The sequence below is a fragment of the Ovis aries genome, chromosome 2 (genome assembly GCF_016772045.2).
Source record: "Ovis aries strain OAR_USU_Benz2616 breed Rambouillet chromosome 2, ARS-UI_Ramb_v3.0, whole genome shotgun sequence".
Taxonomy (NCBI): domain Eukaryota; kingdom Metazoa; phylum Chordata; class Mammalia; order Artiodactyla; family Bovidae; genus Ovis; species Ovis aries.
In genome coordinates, this window is record NC_056055.1 from 148,514,230 (window position 1) to 148,524,911 (window position 10,682).

Consider the following 10,682-nt stretch of genomic DNA (forward strand, 5'->3'; position numbering starts at 1 on the left):
CCAGGGATCAAACCCAGATCTCCTGCATTGCAGCAGACGCTTTACCATCTGAGCCACTTTTGAAAATACTATCCTCCAAATGGGTTAATCTCTCTAGATCCAATGCAAAGAAAGTTAAAGGGATATTCAAAACAAACAGACATCAACCCATTTTGATAGCCTATTAGTTATGCACATTCAGAGTTATCAGTAGGTAGAAAAATGCAATGAAAACAAAACATGGAGCCCACTGGAAAGCTTTAAAGGAGTGAAGGTTGTTTAATCAGATCAGTTCAGTTCAGTCGCTCAGTCGTGTCCGACTCTTTGCGACCCCATGAATCGCAGCACGCCAGGCCTCCCTGTCCATCACCAACTCCCGGAGTGCACTCAGACTCACATCCGTCAAGTCAGTGATGCCATCCAGCCATCTCATCCTCGGTTGTCCCCTTCTCCTCTTGCCCCTAATCCCTCCCCGCATCAGAGTCTTTTCCAATGAGTCAACTCTTCGCATGAGGTGGCCAAAGTACTGGAGCTTCAGCTTTAGGATCATTCCTTCCAAAGAAATCCCAGGGCTGATCTCCTTCAGAATGGACTGGTTGGATCTCCTTGCAGTCCAAGGGACTCTCAAGAGTCTTCTCTAACACCACAGTTCAAAAGCATCAATTCTTTGGTGCTCAGCCTTCTTCACAGTCCAACTCTCACATCCATACATGACCACAGGAAAAACCATAGGCTTGACTAGACGGACCTTTGTTGGCAAAGTAATGTCTTTGCTTTTGAATATACTATCTAGGTTGGTCATAACTTTTCTTCCAAGGAGTAAGCATCTTTCAATTTCATGGCTGCAGTCACCATCTGCAGTGAGTTTGGAGCCCAGAAAAATAAAGTCTGACACTGTTTCCACTGTTTCCCCATCGATTTCCCATGAACTGATGGGACCAGATGCCATGATCTTCATTTTCTGAATGTTGAGCTTTAAGCCAACTTTTCCTCTCTCCTCTTTCACTTTCATCAAGAGGCTTTTTAGCTCCTCTTCACTTTCTGCCATAAGGGTGGTGTCATCTGCATATCTGAGATTATTGATATTTTTCCTGGCAATCTTGATTCCAGCTTGTGTTTCTTCCAGTCCAGTGTTTCTCATGATATACTCTGCATATAAGTTAAATAAGCAGGGTGACAATATACAGCCTTGACATACTCTTTTACCTATTTGGAACCAGTCTGTTGTTCCATGTCCAGTTCTAACTGTTGCTTCGTGACCTGCATACAGATTTCTCAAGAGGCAGGTCAGGTGGTCTGGTATTCCCATCTCTTTCAGAATTTTCCACAGTTTATTGTGATCCACACAGTCAAAGGCTTTGGCATAGTCAATAAAACAGAAATAGATGTTTTTCTGGAACTCTCTTGTTTTTCCATGATCCAGCAGATGTTGGCAATTTGATCTCTGGTTCCTCTGCCTTTCTAAAACCAGCTTGAATATCAAGGAGTTCACGGTTCACGTATTGCTGAAGCCTGGCTTGGAGAATTTTGAGCATTACTTTACTAGCATGTGAGATGAGTGCAATTGTGCAGTAGTTTGAGCATTCTTTGGCATTGCCTTTCTTTGGGATTGGAATGAAAACTGACCTTTTCCAGTCCTGTGGCCACTGCTGAGTTTTCCAACTTTACTGGCATATTGAGTGAAGCACTTTCACAGCATCATCTTTCAGGATTTGAAACAGCTCCACTGGAATTCCATTATCTCCACTAGCTTTGTTCGTAGTGATGCTTTCTAAGGCCCACTTGACTTCACATTCCAAGATGTCTGGCTCTAGATTGGTGATCACATCATCATGATTATCTGGGTCGTGAAGGTCTTTTTTGTACAGTTCTTCTGTGTATTCTTGCCACCTCTTCTTGATATCTTCTGCTTCTGTTAGGTCCAGACCATTTCTGTCCTTTATTGAGCCCATTTTTGCATGAAATGTTCCCTTGGTATCTCTAATTTTCTTGAAGAGATCTCTAGTCTTTCCCATTCTGTTGTTTTGCTCTATTTCTTTGCATTGATCGCTGAAGAAGGCTTTCTTATCTCTTCTGGCTATTCTTTGGAACTCTGGATTCAGATGCTTATATCTTTCCTTTTCTCCTTTACTTTTTGCCTCTCTTCTTTTCACAGCTATTTGTAAGGCCTCCCCAGACAGCCATTTTGCTTTTTTGCATTTCTTTTCCATGGGGATGGTCTTGATCCCTGTCTCCTGTACAATGTCACGAATCTCATTGCATAGTTCATCAGGCACTCTGTCTATCAGATCTAGGCCCTTAAATCTATTTCTCACTTCCACTGTATAATCATAAGGGATTTGATTTAGGCCATACCTTAATGGTTTAATCAGAGAGAGATAAGTAAAGCAGTGAAACCTGAGAACAGGCCTTCACTTGCACCAAAATAAAATCATGGCAAATAATATTAGCAGTTTGGCAAGAATATTTTTAAAAAATTGAGCACAATTAATTTACCCATTTATAATATGCAAATGCACTGCTTTCTTACATAAAGGTTACACCACTGAGCTAAGACTAGGGAATAAACTAATGTGGCTCTCCACATATGTATATACACATTTATCAGGATCATTCACAGATGATTAAACAAAAACAAAACCACTTCACTTCATTCTTGCTTTCTACCAAAACACATTTCTTATGACTGTATCTAAATTAATTGACAGATTTGTGTTATATTTTTGAAAAGTGACATTTATTCTTTTTCAAAAATTCTCAGGGCTTCCCTAGTGGTCTGGTGGTTAAGAATCTCCCTTGCAATGCAGGGGATAGGGCTTCAATCCCTGGTCTGGGAAGATCCCGCATGCCACAGAGCAACTAAGCCCATGGACCACAGCTGTTGAGCTTGTGATCTAGAGCCCAAGAGCCGCAACTACCGTGCCCACGCGCTGCAACTGCTGAAGCCCGTGAGCCTAGAGCCTGTGCTCCGAACAAGAGAACCCACTGCAATGAGAAGCATGTGCGCTGAAAAGAGAAGTTGCTCCCACTCTCTGCTGCAACTAGGGAAAAACCCTTGTGCAGCAACAAAGATCCAGCACAACCAAAACTAAATAAATCTTCAAAAAAATTCTCATCTCATATATATACGTATATATATATGAGATGCACGTACACACACACACAACAGTCAGTGCCTCATAATACTAAAAGCGAAGTTTTTAGTCTCAGCTCTTCCCAATTGCCCGTTTACTAAAAACTTCTTATGTTTTTATATTACAGACTCCTTTTTTAAAAAGCTTTGAAGATGCCCCCTTTCAAAATTCAGTTTTTCAGAACTAGTAAATAACAATGAAGACGACATTTTATTTTCAAAACTTGAGTTTTTGGAGGACAACTTTGAATATATGGCTCTAAAATTAATCCTCAAAGTGATGCTTAAAAGTATATTTAAAACTCTGAATTTCTATATTTTAATAAAAAAATGAATGAGTATAATTTTAGTGATATTTTATTGTATGCTTGTAATAGCCCAAAATGGTGCACACAGCATAACTGATGTATTTCTAATATATTAATTGCTATTTATTAAGAGGAAATAAGAGTAAATTACACAACTATTTGGTTTTATGTTCAAATGTACATAAATGTGTCAGTACCATATAATAAATATTTGCATTAACTCATTAATGAATAATACAGATTAAAGTGTTAGGCAACTTATCCTGAGATAAATTCATAAGCTCACGGTGTTGGAAGCACTCATCAGGTCTGTCACTGATGTACAAATGACAGTTTTAACCAGACTCATAATTACCTACTCTCGTACTTATAAAGTAGAATGTTTGCATTTCTAGAAATAGAAATTTTTAAATCTTTCTTGGTATTCGTCTGTATTGTTTCCTTGACCTAACAAAAACTACTTCTTTATAAAAGTCACATAAAATTGTCTGTTTTAATAAACATCATTTTATTATTTAGACATGAAGAACCCCTGGTCAGCATCTTTTCTCTGAATATAATACAACTGAATACCAATCAAGTCACACCGTAGCCTTTTAAGACTGGTTAATGGCAATTCCTTAGCTTTTCTCAAGGACCTGAAATACATCTTTAGCTTTATTTTTCTTCTTTCAACTCTCATAAATTTCTCCACATCCTATAAAAATGTGATCCAAAACAGGAAGTCATTTTCAAACAAAAGTAAAATTAATATTTGACAAGAGGAGACACTGTCCTTTGCTGATCTAAGGTTATTCAGGAAATCATAAAAAATGTTTGTTTTCTCCCACATCGTTGACCATTTGGACTTTGTCAACAAACCTTAAAGATTTTTTTCTGTCTTTTTTGCCTAGACACTCTTGTCTAAACCTATACGGCACTTGACAGTTATGAGCATTTGCTTCTTCTAAGCATCATTTTTTATATGATCATTATCCTAAACTGAATTTTATTTTGGGGGGACTCTAGTCACTGCAACTACTTTAATATCATCTGAAAAGTTGTACAGTATAGTTTTGACTCTTTAGAATAAACAGAAAATATGTTGACTATTATGGGGCCCAAAAATAACCCCTCAGCCCTCTCTTAGTAAGGCCTTGAAACAACTTGCTCATCATTCTAAAAGTAGTATGATTGAGAATATATTTTCCTCGGTTATTAATGAGAAGAATATATGTGATGGGATCAAATGTCTATGTATTTATTTGGGAAAAAAAGGTAGAAAATAGAAAAATCCTGTAAAAGAAAGAGTGATAGGGTAGGAGCTATTACACTTTCCCACATATTAAAGTATTATATGCTGCAAAGCTACAGTAAGTATGCTGTGGAGAAGCAAATATACATTTTTTTGAATTACCAGATGCCAGGTTCAATGTGTTTGGCATTTATCATCTATATTATTGAATCTTTACAATAATCACATTTTAATAGCGAGGAACCAGAGACTTAAAAAATATAACTAGCCAATGTAGTAGACAGTACCATTTATTTACAAGTCTTCATTTTCCCCAAGTTCTTGACCCGTGAAGGCAATATACTTTTCTTCTTAAAATTTTTTTAAATTTATATTTATTTATTTGACTGCATCGTGTACTAGTTGTGGCATGCAGGATCTTCAGTTGCAGCATATGAACTTAGTTGCAGCATTCGAGATCTAGTTCCCTCACCAGGGATAGAACCAGGGCCCCCTACATTGGGAGTGTGCAGTCTTAGCCACTGAACCACCGGGAAAATCCCAATATATTTTCCTTTTCTATTCACTTAGGGCTTGGCCAGGTGATTTTCCTCAGACCAGTTCCGTTGGAAGATTTGAGAAGTGTGACTAAGTTTTCACCAGCCATCTTGAACTCCTGCCATTTATCATGAGAAGAATATGTTCTAGGGAGCTGTTACTACTTCAGCTTGAAAAGAGAGACAACTGAAACCATCATAAACTTGACCTGGTGCCCAGAGCAAAGTCCATTTATGTTCAGCAGAACACTGCAGTGTTACAGTTGACCCAGATGCCTATGAGGGAGGAATAAATATTTGTTGTAAGTCACAGAGATTTGGGGGGAGTGTTTGTTACACATCACTATTGCAGCCTAGCCAGAGCAATATTCTCAGAATCTCACTAATAACGATCATGATAATACAGATGAATGAAACAGAAGATAAAATCTAGACCTAGATTCCAAGATATCCAGTAACTTAGTGAAGAAAATCTAAGTTGCTCAAAAGTGGTGTAGAGACATTAACAAATGATTTGAGGAAAAATACGGCTAGATCTCTACTTACATCTTAAAAACAAAGTTCAAATAGGTTAAAGATTTAAATGCAAAATATGAAAACATAACTATAGTTAGAGTAAAAGAGCAGAATTTTTATTACTAATATCACAGAAAATGTCTTTCTAATAATGATACTAAAGACTTTGAATTCAGTGATATCTTGTAAATTTGATTGCATACAAAACTGTATAACAATCAGCTGAGCCACCAGGGAAGCCCAAAAAATGACACAAAAAAGGTAAAAAGACTAAAGACATACTGAAAGACATACATATCATAAACAAAATCATCATATTTTCAATCTTTAAAGAACCATTTATAAGTCAAAAACAATAAGATATATACTCAAAAAAGAGGAAGAATCAGATAGAATAGGTAATTCACAAACACAGATAACAAAATAAGAGCATAACACATGAGAACCTGATAGAAATAAATCAAAAACATAAAAGAGTGGTGGATTCATGTCAATGTATGGCAAAACCAATACAGTAAAAAGATTGAAAAAAAAAAGAAAGAAATAGAAACACTAATGGTGCCACTCTACTGATATCAGTGTCATAACTTGTGCTTATCATGAAATAAGCTTCAAAATGACCTCACTTTGACATGTCAGTTTTGTAAATTAGACACTTCAGAATAATTTTTTAGTAAGTCATATCTTTAAATTTTAGATTTACATGAAAAGAATAAATATAATGGAACTTAAAAAAAAATATGAGAACATGATAAACTTCAGTTGTCGCTTAGCTGTGTCTGACTCTTTGAGACCCCATGGACTGCAGCACACCAGGCCTCCCTGTCCATCACCAGCTCCGGAGTTTACCCAAACTCATGTCCACTGAGTCGGTGATGCCATCCAACCATCTCATCCTCTCTCGTCCCCTTCTCCTCCTGCCTTCAATCTTTGCCAGCATCAGGGTCTTTTCCAAGGAGTCAGTTCTTCACATCAGGTGGCCAAAATATTGGAGTTTCAGCTTCAACATCAGTTCTTCCAATGAACACTCAGGACTGATCTCCTTTAGAATGGACTGGTTGGATCTCCTTGTAGCCCAAGGGACTCCCAAAAGTCTTCTCCAATACCATAGTTCAAAAGCATCAATTCTTTGGCACTCAGCTTTCCTTATAATCCAACTCTCACATCCATACATGACTACTGGAAAAACCATAACCTTGATTAGATGGACCTTTGTTGGCAAAGTAACGTCTCTGCTTTTTAATATGCTATCTAGGTTGGCCATAACTTTCCTTCCAAGGAGTAAGCATCTTTTAATTTCATGGCTGCAGTCACCATCTGCAGTGAGTTTGGAGCCCCCCAAAATAAAGTCTGACACTATTTCCCCATCTATTTGCCATGAAGTGATGGGACTGGATGCCATGATTTTTGTTTTCTGAATGTTGAGCTTTAAGCCAACTTTTCGCTCTCCTCTTTCACTTTCATCAAGAGGCTCTTTAGTTTTTCCTCACTTTTTGCCATAAGGGTGGTGTCATCTGCATATCTGACGTTATTGATATTTCTCCCAGCAATCTTAATTCCAGCTTGTGCTGCCTCCAGCCCAGTGTTTCTCATGATGTACTCTGCATATAAGTTAAATAAGTAGGGTGACAATATACAGCCCTGACATACTCCTTTTCCTATTTGGAACCAATCTGTTGTTCCATGTCCAGTTCTAACTGTTGCTTCCTGACCTGTATACAGGCTTCTCAAGAGGCAGGTCAGGTGGTCTGGTATTTCCATCTCTCTCAGAATTTTCCACAGTTTATTGTGATCCACACAGTCAAAGGCTTTGGCATAGTCAATAAAGCAGAAATAGATGTTTTTCTGGAACTCCCTTGCTTTTTTGATGATCTAGTGGAATTTGGCAATTTGATCTCTGGTTCCTCTGCCTTTTCTAAAACCAGCTTGAACGTCTGGAAGTTCTCCGTTCACATACTATTGAAGCCTCAGTTGGATAATTTTGAGCAGTACTCTGCTAGCGTGTGAAACGAGTACAATTGTGTGGTAGTTGAACATTCTTTGGCATTGCTTTTCTTGGGATTGGAATGAAAACTGACCTTTTCCAGTCCTGTGGCCACTGCTGAGTTTTCCAAATTTGCTGGCATATTGAGTGTAGCACTTTCACAGCATCATCTTTTAGGATTTGAAATAGCTCAACTGGAATTCCATCACCTCCACTAGCTTTGTTTGTAGTGATGCTTCCTAAGACCCACTTGACTTCACATTCCAGGATGTCTGACTCTAGGTGAGTGATCACACCACTGTGATTATCTGGGTCATGAAGATCTTTTTTGTACAGTTCTTTTGTGTATTCTTGCCACCTCTTCTTAATATATACTGCTTCTGCTAATCAGATCACTGCTAATCAAATTCTGGAAGTTAAAAGAACAATAAAATACCATTTCCTACCTATCAGATTATAAAAGATTTTTAAAATAATATTAACACATAGTATTGGTAAGGCTTGAGAATAAAATCACTATGACTTTTTGGAAGACAGAGAGGCAGTGTGTATCAAAAGTCTTATGCAGACTTGTTGATCTATCATTTCTATTTCTTAAGAAAATAATGTGTCAAATGTAAAAAGATGTTTTAGAATATTCATTGTAAAATACTGAAAACTAAATATTGATCAAGGAACTTCCATGGAGGTCCAATGGCTGAGACTCCATACTCACATTGCGGGGGACCTGGGTTTGATCCTTGGTCAGGGTACTAGATCCCACATGTTGCAACTAAGAGTTCGCAGGTTGCAAAGAAAAGATCCTGCATGCTGCAAGGAAGATCAAAGATCCTGCATGCTGCAGCTAAGTCCTGGAGCAGCCAAATAAATAAGTAAATTAAAAATAAATATTAAAAAATGTTGATGAATGGAGGACTGATCACATAAATTATGGGACATTTTGAAACAAAATATACATTTCAATGGCAAGCACTAGGAATTACGAAGATCTGCATTTATGGACATAAAAATACAGCAGTGATTATAGATTTAAAAAAAAGCAGGCTATAAAACAGTAAGTATAGTGTGATCTCATTTATAAATATATGAATTAATTCTTGAAGTTAGGCAAAATGTGAATAGTTTCTTTTTTTTTTCTGGATGATAGGGTAATGGCTGATCTTTAAAAAAGAAAGTATTTTTTTCTATAATATTTGAATGCTTTTTACAGTGAGAATATTATTTAGTCAGGAATATAATACGTCCCTTTTGAAAAGAAAAAATGTAAAAAATAGGAGTATCTTCTACTACAAATGCAGCAAAAAGTCTACAGAACTCCAAATATGTCATATCTATTGTTTCTTCCTTGTCTAGGTCCTCATAAATTATAGAAGTTCTATCTATACTAGCAATTATTTTTTCATTACTCCTTTAAATTTCTTTTCAGAACATGATAGGTATTATATTTATATTCTATAGTCATTTTTATTTTAGAGGATCTTCACAATTTCTATTTTCTTAAACCATGTTTATGTGACTAAAAAAAGTCATACAAATTAAAAAATTATATTAAGTAAAATTAGAATATTTCTACCTAAATCAATAACTTTTGATGAACTTGAACTGACTTTAGGATTATCTTTAAAGTCAAGAAAGTTAAAAATCAGCCATTTCTTTCAGTTATTTAAAGAAAAAACAATTAGGAAATAGTCTTCAATTAGACAAATTAACTTTACAAACAACAGCAATTGTGCAATATATCCATTTATGAAATATAACTTTACATGTTTGTATATCAGTCTATAGCTATAGCTATATAATTAACATATAACTATAAATATATAAAATCCAGGGGCAAGCTAATAAATTACAGTGCTTGTGTAGTACCCATATCTGAAGAAAATTACAATACTCTACCGAGGAACATATATTTTTTTGAAAAGTGTTATTATATGGGAAAATGGCAATATTAGAAGGGTATCCCACTTCATTATAAATTTAATGTTGTTCTGTTTAGAATTTCAGGAATATTTTAAAATTCAAACTGCCTAAAGAAGACTATGTTTTAGTAAAACAGAAAAAAAGTTCTCTTTCCCACAGTGTCCGTACCTATTTCCCAAAGACAATCATTGTTAATAATTTTTTTTGTTTATTCTTCCGGAAATTTTGTATGTATATATAAGGCATGTGAGCTTCCCCAATGGCTCAGCGATAAAGAATCTGCCAGAAATCCAGATGTGGGTTCTGTCCCTGGGTCAGGAAGACCGCCTGGAGGAGGAAATGGTAACCCACTCCAGTATTCTTGCCTGAGAAATTCCATGGACAGAGGAGATGGGCGGACTACAGTTCATGGGATCACAAAAGGAACTGGATACAATGACCGAACAACAACAATATGGCACGTAGTCACTCACACATGGGCAAGCACACATACTTACATGCTGACTTTTTTTTCCCTAGGAGTGATAATATTATACACACTGTTCTACAACTTGCTTTTTTCACTTAATATATCCTGGGCATTTTTCCATAGTAAAACATATGTTCTCAAGTGAATTTTTTAACTTAATAAAGTAATTCTGAAGAAGATAATAATTTAGCAAGAATAACAAAGAAAACTTTCAGAAAAAAACTACTTTAGAGGGACCTGCAACACCAAATGTAAAAGTGTATAATCAAAATACTGTGGGAATTCCCTGGTGGTGCAGTGGTTAAGGTTCCTCACTTTCATTGCCGAGGATGCGGGTTCAATCCCTGGTTAGAGAATTAGATCCCACAAACTGCAGTCATGACCAAAAAAATATATAAAGAAATAATATAAAGAAACATACTATTAAATATATCCATAGATCAATGTGGACCCTCAGATAAAACAATCAAACAACACACACACAAAATGATAAATAAAAAGAATTCCTTTAATAAATATTGTGCTAGAAGTGAAAGAGGTATCAGTGGAGCAGAAATTAGTCTAAGGACAGGACCCTGGAACATAAAAGCTATCAACTTGATT